The sequence below is a fragment of the Anolis carolinensis genome, chromosome 3 (genome assembly GCF_035594765.1).
Source record: "Anolis carolinensis isolate JA03-04 chromosome 3, rAnoCar3.1.pri, whole genome shotgun sequence".
Taxonomy (NCBI): domain Eukaryota; kingdom Metazoa; phylum Chordata; class Lepidosauria; order Squamata; family Dactyloidae; genus Anolis; species Anolis carolinensis.
In genome coordinates this window covers 45,997,505-46,009,835 of record NC_085843.1, presented here as the reverse complement: position 1 = coordinate 46,009,835, position 12,331 = coordinate 45,997,505, and positions in this window count along the sequence as shown.

The window sequence follows — 12,331 nt, the reverse complement described above, 5'->3', positions numbered from 1 at the left end:
ACGCTGGGTGGGCTTTGTATCGGTTGAAACAGGGAAAGGGGACTGTTTTGGATTACTTAAATAAGTTTAACATGTATCGCCACCAGCTGGATTGGGGGGAAAATGCATTCATGCTTTTATTTACTGCTGGGTTAAGTGACATGCTCCAGGATGAATTAGCACGCTTGGAGCCGGCTGAAAGTTGGGACGCCTTAGTTGCCAAGGTGCTGCGCTTAGACGCAAGGTTCGAGGCTCGTAAACACTCAAAAGCAATGTGTGCGCCACCCATGCATGTAACCAGGGCACCTGTGGTGATGGGGGAAGAGCCTATGGAGCTTGGGGTCTTTAAAAAGCTGTCTACCGAGGAAAAGAGCCGTAGGAGGCAGCTGGGCTTGTGTTTGTACTGTGGGAATGCTGGGCATTTTGCCAAAAACTGTAATGTGAAACCTTCCCAGCTTTCGGGAAAAGGCCAGCCCTAGTGCGACGTGAGTCCAACGCACTAGGGCTCCTCAAGCAGTCAACTGAGGGGAGGAAGCATGTTTTCGTACCCATTACATTATCTGTTGGGGGAAGGGAACTTGTTTCTACTTTGGCACTGCTGGACTCAGGGGCTACGGTCTCTTATGTAGATATTGAGTTTGCTAAGAAGCATGGCATTCCTAGAGTGCGCAAGGCATGCGACGTGTGGGTGGAAGGAGCAGATGGGAGACTGCTGGAGACTGGGGTGGTTAACCATGAAACCTCAGCAGTAACGTGGGAGGTGCAGGGAGTAACGGGAACGTTTGTGTGGGATATTACAAGCTTGCCTAGATATGATGTGATCCTGGGGATGGATTGGCTAGCTGTAGTAAACCCACAAGTAGATTGGGCTACACGTAAGGTGATCTTAAAGAGGCAGGACTGTTGCACTCTAAATGTTACTCACTCTGATATGGAAGGAGTGCCTGCTGAGTATGGGGAGTTCTCTGATGTATTTTGTAAAAGGGATGCGGACAAATTACCACCGCACAGGCCATATGATTGCGCCATCAAGTTGGCAGAAGGTGCGAAATTGCCAGCAGGGAGGCTGTATGCCTTGACTGTACCGGAAAGGCAAGCTTTGCGGGAGTTTCTAGATGAAAATTTAGCCAAGGGGTTCATTCGCCCATCTAGTTCTCCAACTGCGGCACCAGTATTCTTTGTAGCCAAAAAGACTGGGGAACTTAGGCTGGTCTGCGACTATCGGATCCTAAACAAATACACCATTCGGGATAGGTACCCGCTACCCTTAATCTCGGAACTGTTATCAAGGGTGCAGGGGGCTAAGGTCTTTACCAAGCTTGACCTGCGGGGGGCCTATAACTTAATCCGTATACGGGAAGGGGATGAATGGAAGACGGCATTTAACACGTGTTTCGGATGCCACGAGTTCCGAGTCATGCCTTTTGGGCTTTGTAATGCTCCCGCGGTCTTCCAGAGGTTCATGAACGATGTGTTCAGGGACCTAATTGACCAATTTTTAGTGATTTATTTGGATGATATCTTGATTTTTTCTAAGGACGAGAAAGAACATCGTCAACATGTCAAGCAGGTTCTGCACCGACTGCGGGCTAATGGGCTTTTCGCCAAGGCTTCCAAGTGCGTCTTTCATGTGCCTGAAGTGGAGTTCCTAGGTCATGTAGTGTCAGGTAGGGAACTTAAGATGGACCCACATAAGGTTGACGCCGTCAACTCATGGCAAGAGCTAAAGACTAAGAAGGATGTACAAAGGTTCTTAGGTTTCGCTAATTACTACCGGGAATTTATTCCGAACTTTGCAAAGCTCACGGTACCTTTGACGCAGCTCCTGCGCAAGAAACAGCCATTTGTGTGGGGGCGGGAAGCTCACAAGGCGTTTCTACGACTTAAGTCTAGTTTTCAGTCGGACAACGTACTAACCCATCCTGATGTTGACAAACCGTTCGTGGTAGAAGCGGACGCTTCTAGCTACGCGTTGGGGGCTGTATTGTCTCAGAAGGATTCCTCAGGGACCTTGCGTCCTTGTGGATTTTACTCGCGGCAACTAACACCCTTCGAGCAGAACTATACCATATGGGAGAAGGAGTTGTTGGCGATTAAGGTGGCGTTTGAGGTGTGGCGGCACTGGCTTGAAGGGGCACGGCACCAGATCGTGGTCAGGTCTGATCATAAGAACTTAGAGCACTTGCAAACAGCAAAGAAGTTAAACCAGCGTCAAATCCGCTGGGCTTTGTTTTTCTCCAGGTTTAACTTCAAGGTGCAGTTCGTGGAGGGGAAGGCAAATTTGCGGGCCGATGCTTTATCCCGCAAGCCAGAATTTAAGACCAATGAGCAGGTAGTATGTCAGACCATCTTGCCTACTGCCTCGCTGTGTGTTGTAGATAATGAGCTCGGGTTACATGACCAGATCCTTGAGGCTCAGAAAGATGATGTGTGGACTCAGGAGCAACTGATGCTGCTCTCTGCAGGTAACCGTACCATACTGCCGCATCTCCAAGATCAAGACGGGGTATTGGTGCGTAGGGGGCAGGTTTACGTACCAGTGGGGGCCCTCAGGTTGGAGGTGATTAGAGCCCACCATGACGAACCCATGGCTGGGCACTTTGGCAGGTTCAAGACCGTACAGCTTATCACCAGGAGCTACTGGTGGCCAAAGATGCGGCAAGACATTCTGCGCTTTTGTGACAGCTGCGCCGTTTGCCAGCAGAGTAAGACGCCTGTTGGGCGCCCTAGAGGGTTGTTGTCGTCTTTACCTGTTCCGGAGAGGCCATGGCAAATCATTTCCATGGATTTCATTTCAGATTTGCCTAAGTCTGGGGGTTATACTTGTATTTGGGTGGTGGTGGATTTATTTAGTAAACTGGCTCATTTTATTCCTTGTTCAACCATTCCGGCGGCCCCTACGTTGGCCTTACTATTTACAAAGCACATCTATCGCTTGCACGGAGCACCCGAGGTGATTATTTCAGATAGGGCTCCGCAATTTGTGTCACGCTTTTGGAAACACTTCCATGAGTGTTTGGGGACTAAGTTAAACGTGTCGTCCGCCTTCCATCCGCAAACGGATGGACAGTCGGAACGGGTTAATGGGCTCTTAGAGCAGTATTTGCGTTGTTTTTGTTTAGATCAACCCACGGCTTGGGTGAAGTGGTTACCGGTGGCGGAATTTGCTTACAACAATGCGGTGCACACGTCTAGTCAGCATACGCCGTTTGAGCTTACTTATGGTTTTCACCCACGGGGAGGTGTGGCGCCGTCGACCAATGTGGTCTCTTCGGACCCTGTGTACCGCTCTACGGAAATGGCTGCATTGCACGATGTTGCCCGTCGCTTACTGTTGGAAGCTAAGGCAACGCAGAAGACTCAGGCTGACCGCCACAGGCAGGCTGGGGAGGAGTTGGAGGAAGGGGATTTGGTGTGGTTATCTTCCAAATATATTAAGCAGGCTGGGGGAAAGTTTGCGCCTTGGTTTTTGGGTCCCTTTCCTATCGTTAAAAAGATTTCTTCCGTTGCGTTTCGTTTGCGTTTACCATCTAGTTTAAAGGTCCATCCAGTCTTTCATCGTTCGCTATTGAAACTTGATACCTCTAGTCGTCGTGGTGCTATAGCAGAGAGTATCACTGCCACTTCTCCACCATCGGAGGAGGAGGCCTTTGTGAGAGGGGATAGTGTTATGATTGAGCCTCATGGCTCTGTTACTGACAGGCGTGGGCGTAAGACTCCTCGAGAGTCGGATACTCTCGAGGAGCGAGAGAGAAAAAGACTGCGAGACATATTTGCAGCACCACCTGATGAAGAGTCTTTCGAGGGGTTTACGGAGAGAATGGAGGAGGGGCAGGTTAGCTCGGAGGAGGATGAGATGGATTGGACTCGGGTAAGGGAGGATTTGGGTGCCACTGGCCATGATGGGGCAGAAGATGAATGGGGACCTTCAGGATCAGATCCATGGCTTAGCTGGAGGGATGGGACGGGATCCACAGCTGGAGATGCTGTTGAGCGTAGTCAGAGGTGTTCCAGCTCTGACGAGGAAAGTGATGAGGAAACGCCCGGGTTAAGGAGGACAGCTGACAGTGATGAAGATTTGTAACTGGCATAAAATGGGGCTTGGGAGCAATTGCAAATTGCGTCGGGCAAGGTAATCTGGGCAAACGCTTGGGATCCGTGTGTGTGTGGGACGCTTCCCTGAAGACTTGTGTGCTTTCCTGTGCTGAGACGTAAGTTGATTGGAATCCAGGGTCAGACGGCGGGAGGGATTGTGTGGGCATTTGTTTGTGCAAACCTGTGCTTACTCTTATTAGCTTGACCTTCCGTCGTCTTCTTGACGGACGCCATCTCCTGCTTTGAATACCCGGACTGAACTGACCACGGCTTGGCTTCATCCCCTTCTTGGACTTGGGAAAACTACAAACGTCTGCTTCTGGCTTTGAACTACGGAACGGAACTGGTCTACTCTTCTGCTGCATTCCCTGGCTGATCTGTTCGTGCTGGAAATCCTGTCTGCTGTGTATGTGTGGGAGCGACGCAAGTTACTTTAAACACTGTGTTGGCAGCAGAGAGGAATCTGCTGCCAATTAGCTGCATTCTTTGTATCTTTTGTTCTTGGCTCTCGTTTTGTTTATATTTAGGCTGAAGCAAGCAGTTTGTTTTTTACCCGGATTAAACTCCGGTTTAATTCGGTTTATCTTTTGAACATTTATTTTGCCCCTTTTTGCTCCTAAAGGCAAATACTGCCTGGCCCTTGTGTTTTACGGGCTTGTTTTGAGTTTTGTAACCTAATAAACTCTGTTACTCTGAATCTTGTGGCGTTCTGTCCTTGACAATAATAATATAACAATATTGTAATACAGTATTATAACATAATATTAATTTTCATTATAATATAATGTTCTTATAGTATCAAATTAATATAATATATTAGGAGCAGCAGTAATATAATTATATAACATAAAAATATTATAACAATATGGTAATACAGTATTATAATATTAATTCTCAGTATAATATAACATTCTTATAATATCAAATTAATATAATATATTATTACTAGCTGTGCCCGGCCACGCGTTGCTGTGGCGTTGTCTGGTGGTGTCTGTATTTTATAGGCAGTGTGGAAGAGGCCTAAGTGAGGCCTAACTTTGCCTGTCCCCTGGGCTGAGTGGGTTGCTAGGAGACCAAGTGGGCAGAGCTTAGCCTTCTGCTGGCAGCAATTGAATAAAAACAATTATTCATCTCCCTCTAATTAGGACTTTATTTTTCTTTTCTTTTTGTTGTATCAACCTAGAGGCATGGATGATGGGTTGTGTTGTCAAATTTCGAGGTTGGGGGGTCTGTAGACTTGTTGTTTTGTTGGTCGCCGTGATGCCATCACTCATTTATATATATAGATTATTATTATTATTATTATTATTAAATTCCATATATTGTTGAACAGACTGAGCTTCATTTACATTTGGGTTCAGGAAGGCCTTGGGTTCTCCAGAGATTTTTAACTACAGTTTACTGTTGATTGTGAAAAAAGGGAGGCATATAGAAAAGGGGGGGGGGACAATTTTTTTGTATCAACTGATGACAAAGCAATCATTGTTCTTTGAATGAAGTGCTTAGTCCAGATAAGACTGAAGCGTATTTGGTGCATGATACATCTGGCAAGTGGAATGCTTCCTACTTTTGACAGGGAAATACACCTTCTGGGGGGAAAAGATTTACAGTTTGGTCATTGTTCTTGAATCAGCTCTGTCACTGGAAGAATGGTTTTCTTCCATGATATATACCATCTCCAAATAGGTGCAAACTGAATTGACCTACTTGGCCAGGGACAGTCTCAGGCCCATTACACACACTGTGATCATCTTCAATCTTAGATTTATTGTTCAGATTCGATCAATTCTTGCCCATATTTCTTCCCCCATTTTCTATAACAAAATTATTTTACTATGTTAGTTGTCTTCGGGTTTGTACTATTTTTAAGCATTGGGGGTTATTATTATTTTTATTAACAATAGGATTATGCTTATCTTGTTTCATATGTCTTGTAATCCACTATGAGCATAGGTTTTGGATTAGGAAATCATGCTATCAATTTGATTAAGAAAAATGATCAACTGTGCACACGTATGTCCAATACATGCTGGTTTATTTACTGAGCGTGTGTATATGTGTACATTAGGCTTGCTCAAATAATTCGTTTTCCCCGTTTACCGTTATTGATTCGTTATTTTCGTATTTTTTGAAGCAATATTGAATCTTGGCTGTCCACACGCCTGGATATCGCGGTTTCGAACCGCGATTGGCCGTTTTCCGTAATGGCGCCTTTTTTTTTCGTTTTTAAAAAATGCTTTGTCAAATCATCCAAACTTTTTTAAGTCCACTGGGGCAATCTAGTGTGTTGTTTGCACCTTGTAGCCAATCAGAGAGCACGTTTAACCAGGGGGAGGGGCTGGTAGGACGTGCTTAATGAAAACAGCGTGCACACGCCTCGTGGCTCAGTCGCACTGGGACTTTTGGAGAGGGTGGAAGGGTAGATTGGTGTAGGCAGGCAGGAAACATTGCTGCGTCACAGCATGGCTGTGTGAAGACCAGGACAGGAGAAAAGGTGGGGTGGTCTGTGGCTGAGTTTGGTGGTGTGGGTCTTAGGTCTTTCTATTTGTTTTGTTGTTGCAAACTTGCAAAGGGCTGTCCTGTGGGTGTTTTTCCTGTTCAAAATACAACTCCTTTTGGGGAAAGAAAAGGTTCCCTTTGTGCCTTGCCTTGTGTGTGTGTCTGCCAGGAACGCTTTGGGAAAGAGTTGCATATCCCATCCTGTTCAAAATACAACTCCTTTTGGGGAAAGAAAAGGTTCCCTTTGTGCCTTGCCTTGTGTGTGTGTCTGCCAGGGACGCTTTGGGAAAGAGTTGCATATCCCATCCTGTTCAAAATACAACTCCTTTTGGGGAAAGAAAAGGTTCCCTTTGTGCCTTGCCTTGTGTGTGTGTCTGCCAGGAACGCTTTGGGAAAGAGTTGCATATCCCATCCTGTTCAAAATACAACTCCTTTTGGGGAAAGAAAAGGTTCCCTTTGTGCCTTGCCTTGTGTGTGTGTCTGCCAGGGACGCTTTGGGAAAGAGTTGCATATCCCATCCTGTTCAAAATACAACTCCTTTTGGGGAAAGAAAAGGTTCCCTTTGTGCCTTGCCTTGTGTGTGTGTCTGCCAGGGACGCTTTGGGAAAGAGTTGCATATCCCATCCTGTTCAAAATACAACTCCTTTCGGGAAAATAAAAGGTTCCCTTTGTGCCTTGCCTTGTGTGTGTGTCTGCCAGGGACGCTTTGGGAAAGAGTTGCATATCCCATCCTGTTCAAAATACAACTCCTTTCGGGGAAAGAAAAGGTTCCCTTTGTGCCTTGCCTTGTGTGTGTGTCTGCCAGGGACGCTTTGGGAAAGAGTTGCATATCCCATCCTGTTCAAAATACAACTCCTTTTGGGGAAAGAAAAGGTTCCCTTTGTGCCTTGCCTTGTGTGTGTGTCTGCCAGGGACGCTTTGGGAAAGAGTTGCATATCCCATCCTGTTCAAAATACAACTCCTTTCGGGAAAATAAAAGGTTCCCTTTGTGCCTTGCCTTGTGTGTGTGTCTGCCAGGGACGCTTTGGGAAAGAGTTGCATATCCCATCCTGTTCAAAATACAACTCCTTTCGGGGAAAGAAAAGGTTCCCTTTGTGCCTTGCCTTGTGTGTGTGTCTGCCAGGGACGCTTTGGGAAAGAGTTGCATATCCCATCCTGTTCAAAATACAACTCCTTTTGGGGAAAGAAAAGGTTCCCTTTGTGCCTTGCCTTGTGTGTGTGTCTGCCAGGGACGCTTTGGGAAAGAGTTGCATATCCCATCCTGTTCAAAATACAACTCCTTTTGGGGAAAGAAAAGGTTCCCTTTGTGCCTTGCCTTGTGTGTGTGTCTGCCAGGAACGCTTTGGGAAAGAGTTGCATATCCCATCCTGTTCAAAATACAACTCCTTTCGGGAAAATAAAAGCTTCCCTTTGTGCCTTGCCTTGTGTGTGTGTCTGCCAGGGACGCTTTGGGAAAGAGTTGCATATCCCATCCTGTTCAAAATACAACTCCTTTCGGGAAAATAAAAGCTTGCCTTTCTGCCTTGCCTTGTGTGTGTGTCTGCCAGGGACGCTTTGGGAAAGAGTTGCATATCCCATTCTGTTCAAAATACAACTCCTTTTGGGGAAAGAAAAGGTTCCCTTTGTGCCTTGCCTTGTGTGTGTGTCTGCCAGGGACGCTTTGGGTAAGAGTTGCATATCCCATCCTGTTCAAAATACAACTCCTTTTGGGGAAAGAAAAGCTTCCCTTTGTGCCTTGCCTTGTGTGTGTGTCTGCCAGGGACGCTTTGGGAAAGAGTTGCATATCCCATCCTGTTCAAAATACAACTCCTTTCGGGGAAAGAAAAGGTTCCCTTTGTGCCTTGCCTTGTGTGTGTGTCTGCCAGGGACGCTTTGGGAAAGAGTTGCATATCCCATCCTGTTCAAAATACAACTCCTTTTGGGGAAAGAAAAGGTTCCCTTTGTGCCTTGCCTTGTGTGTGTGTCTGCCAGGGACGCTTTGGGAAAGAGTTGCATATCCCATCCTGTTCAAAATACAACTCCTTTCGGGAAAATAAAAGGTTCCCTTTGTGCCTTGCCTTGTGTGTGTGTCTGCCAGGGACGCTTTGGGAAAGAGTTGCATATCCCATCCTGTTCAAAATACAACTCCTTTCGGGAAAAGAAAAGGTTCCCTTTGTGCCTTGCCTTGTGTGTGTGTCTGCCAGGGACGCTTTGGGAAAGAGTTGCATATCCCATCCTGTTCAAAATACAACTCCTTTCGGGGAAAGAAAAGGTTCCCTTTGTGCCTTGCCTTGTGTGTGTGTCTGCCAGGGACGCTTTGGGAAAGAGTTGCATATCCCATCCTGTTCAAAATACAACTCCTTTTGGGGAAAGAAAAGGTTCCCTTTGTGCCTTGCCTTGTGTGTGTGTCTGCCAGGAACGCTTTGGGAAAGAGTTGCATATCCCATCCTGTTCAAAATACAACTCCTTTCGGGGAAAAAAAAGCTTCCCTTTGTGCCTTGCCTTGTGTGTGTGTCTGCCAGGGACGCTTTGGGAAAGAGTTGCATATCCCATCCTGTTCAAAATACAACTCCTTTTGGGGAAAGAAAAGGTTCCCTTTGTGCCTTGCCTTGTGTGTGTGTCTGCCAGGGACGCTTTGGGAAAGAGTTGCATATCCCATCCTGTTCAAAATACAACTCCTTTCGGGGAAAGAAAAGGTTCCCTTTGTGCCTTGCCTTGTGTGTGTGTCTGCCAGGGACGCTTTGGGAAAGAGTTGCATATCCCATCCTGTTCAAAATACAACTCCTTTCGGGAAAATAAAAGGTTCCCTTTGTGCCTTGCCTTGTGTGTGTGTCTGCCAGGGACGCTTTGGGAAAGAGTTGCATATCCCATCCTGTTCAAAATACAACTCCTTTCGGGGAAAGAAAAGGTTCCCTTTGTGCCTTGCCTTGTGTGTGTGTCTGCCAGGGACGCTTTGGGAAAGAGTTGCATATCCCATCCTGTTCAAAATACAACTCCTTTTGGGGAAAGAAAAGGTTCCCTTTGTGCCTTGCCTTGTGTGTGTGTCTGCCAGGGACGCTTTGGGAAAGAGTTGCATATCCCATCCTGTTCAAAATACAACTCCTTTCGGGGAAAGAAAAGGTTCCCTTTGTGCCTTGCCTTGTGTGTGTGTCTGCCAGGGACGCTTTGGGAAAGAGTTGCATATCCCATCCTGTTCAAAATACAACTCCTTTCGGGAAAATAAAAGGTTCCCTTTGTGCCTTGCCTTGTGTGTGTGTCTGCCAGGGACGCTTTGGGAAAGAGTTGCATATCCCATCCTGTTAAAAATACAACTCCTTTTGGGGAAAGAAAAGGTTCCCTTTGTGCCTTGCCTTGTGTGTGTGTCTGCCAGGGACGCTTTGGGAAAGAGTTGCATATCCCATCCTGTTCAAAATACAACTCCTTTCGGGGAAAGAAAAGGTTCCCTTTGTGCCTTGCCTTGTGTGTGTGTCTGCCAGGGACGCTTTGGGAAAGAGTTGCATATCCCATCCTGTTCAAAATACAACTCCTTTCGGGAAAATAAAAGGTTCCCTTTGTGCCTTGCCTTGTGTGTGTGTCTGCCAGGGACGCTTTGGGAAAGAGTTGCATATCCCATCCTGTTCAAAATACAACTCCTTTCGGGAAAATAAAAGCTTGCCTTTCTGCCTTGCCTTCCCCTGGGCTACGGGTGTGTGTGTGTCTGCAAGGGACGCTTTGGGAAAGAGTTGCATATCCCATCCTGTTAAAAATACAACTCCTTTTGGGGAAAGAAAAGCTTGCCTTTGTGCCTTGCCTTGTGTGTGTGTCTGCCAGGGACGCTTTGGGAAAGAGTTGCATATCCCATCCTGTTCAAAATACAACTCCTTCGGGGAAAATAAAAGCTTGCCTTTGTGCCTTGCCTTTCCCAGTCTCAAACACCTCCAGGGCTGCGTGGGAGTGTGTCTGCCAGGGACGCTTCCTGATTTTCCCAAGCCAACTTTGGGAAAGAGTTGCATATCCCATACTTTCCTGTAGAACTGGAAAGTACAGGTATCCCCTTGTAAATAAATAAAACTAACTAAATGTTATAGACTACGCTTTTGCAACAGTAAATTGGCCAGAATATAACACGTTGCCAATCAAGATTCAACAAATATTTCCCACCAGTAACACAACACCTTACCATCATCCCTTCTGTTACCTGAAAACACTCCCCTTGACATGAAGCGCTCAGCTGTACGCGGGTCTGGGGGAGCAAGTCCTAGTAGTGGTCAAGCCACGGCCAGGACACTGTGGGGGGCCAAAAAAGTTAAGGTGGGTCCCATACGTCTGGAACGCCGAACTATGGGAGTGGGTGGACTTGATGAAGAACCAGGCTGTTCTAATGCAGACAGTTCACAGGCATCCACCCGGAGCCGGCTGTCGCATGGAGCTGAGACAACTGGACGATCATTGGAACATACAGGTGTTGCCGTCCTGGAACTACAGGTGGTGGATAGTGAGGATATAGATAACCCCACCCCTCCCCCAGCTACTGACAGTGAGGAGGAGGTAGAGGAGGTACTACCATCAAAACGTAGACTCTCTTGCTGCTGAAAGGGTGCCCACGACTCCCATCTCTGAGGGCGTCGCCACAGTGGCTGTGGGGAGGCCAAGGTCATTTATTTGGGACCATTTCCATGTCCACTCTCAGAGTTCTACTTTGGCAGTTTGTAGACACTGTGGGGCAAATATCAGCAGAGGCAGAGACACGAGACATCTTGCGACCTCGGGGTTGAGCTCTCACATGAAGCGACACCATCCCTCCATTTCGCTGGGAGGGGGAACTGCAAGCCCTTCCAGTGGCAGCCTTAGCACGCAAAGTTCACCAGGTGAAGATAGTGGAAGGCGGACACAGTCCACCTTGGAGGATTGGGCCATTCCATTACACAGAAAGAAAACGGGGGAAACATTGCTCACACCCCAGCAGATAACCCAAACTGTGGGAGAGATGATTGCCCTAGATCACCATCCCTTCCGCCTGGTAGAACAAGAAGGCTTTGTACGCCTTATGAAACGACTGTGCCCCCGCTACAAAATCCCCTCCCGTCACACCTTTTCCAGAAAAGTAATCCCCGGCTTGTACGAGGGCTGTAAGGAACGCATTATCCAGATGTTGCGTACCGCCATGGGAGGACACATCCATTTTACCTCTGATATTTGGTCAAGCTTGGGAGGAGGCCACTCCTACCTCTCTCTCACGGCACATTGGTGGGAGAAGGAAGGCACTATGGATACATCCCATCGTTGGGCACTCCTCGCATTGGAGGTAGTTGATCGTGATCACAAGGCAGAGACCATCTGCAACTATCTGGAAAACATGATGGGGGAATGGATGCAGTGTAGGCCGGAAGAAATGAGGAGGGGCTTTATGGTGACGGACGCAGGGAAAAATATGATCAAAGCGGTTGAAAGTGCCGGGTTTCAGAATGTGTCCTGCATGGCCCACTTGCTTCACAATACCGTCAAGGAAGGTTTAAAGAGCCAGGAAGAGCAGTCGGGCAGCAACACAAACATCTCCCTGCTGATCGAGCGCTGTAGAAAGATCGCGGGCTACTTCCACCGGAGCATCAAGGCAGCCCGGCAGCTGAGAGACAGGCAGAGCCTTGAAGGCCTCCCGCAGCACAAGCTGCTCCAGGACGTCTCGACTCGGTGGAATTCAACCTTAAAAATGCTCGAACGCATGGTCGAGCAGAAGAAGGCGGTACACGGCATCTCCCTCACTTTGGTTGCGCCTGTTAGCAAGCTTGTTCCAACTAAGCAA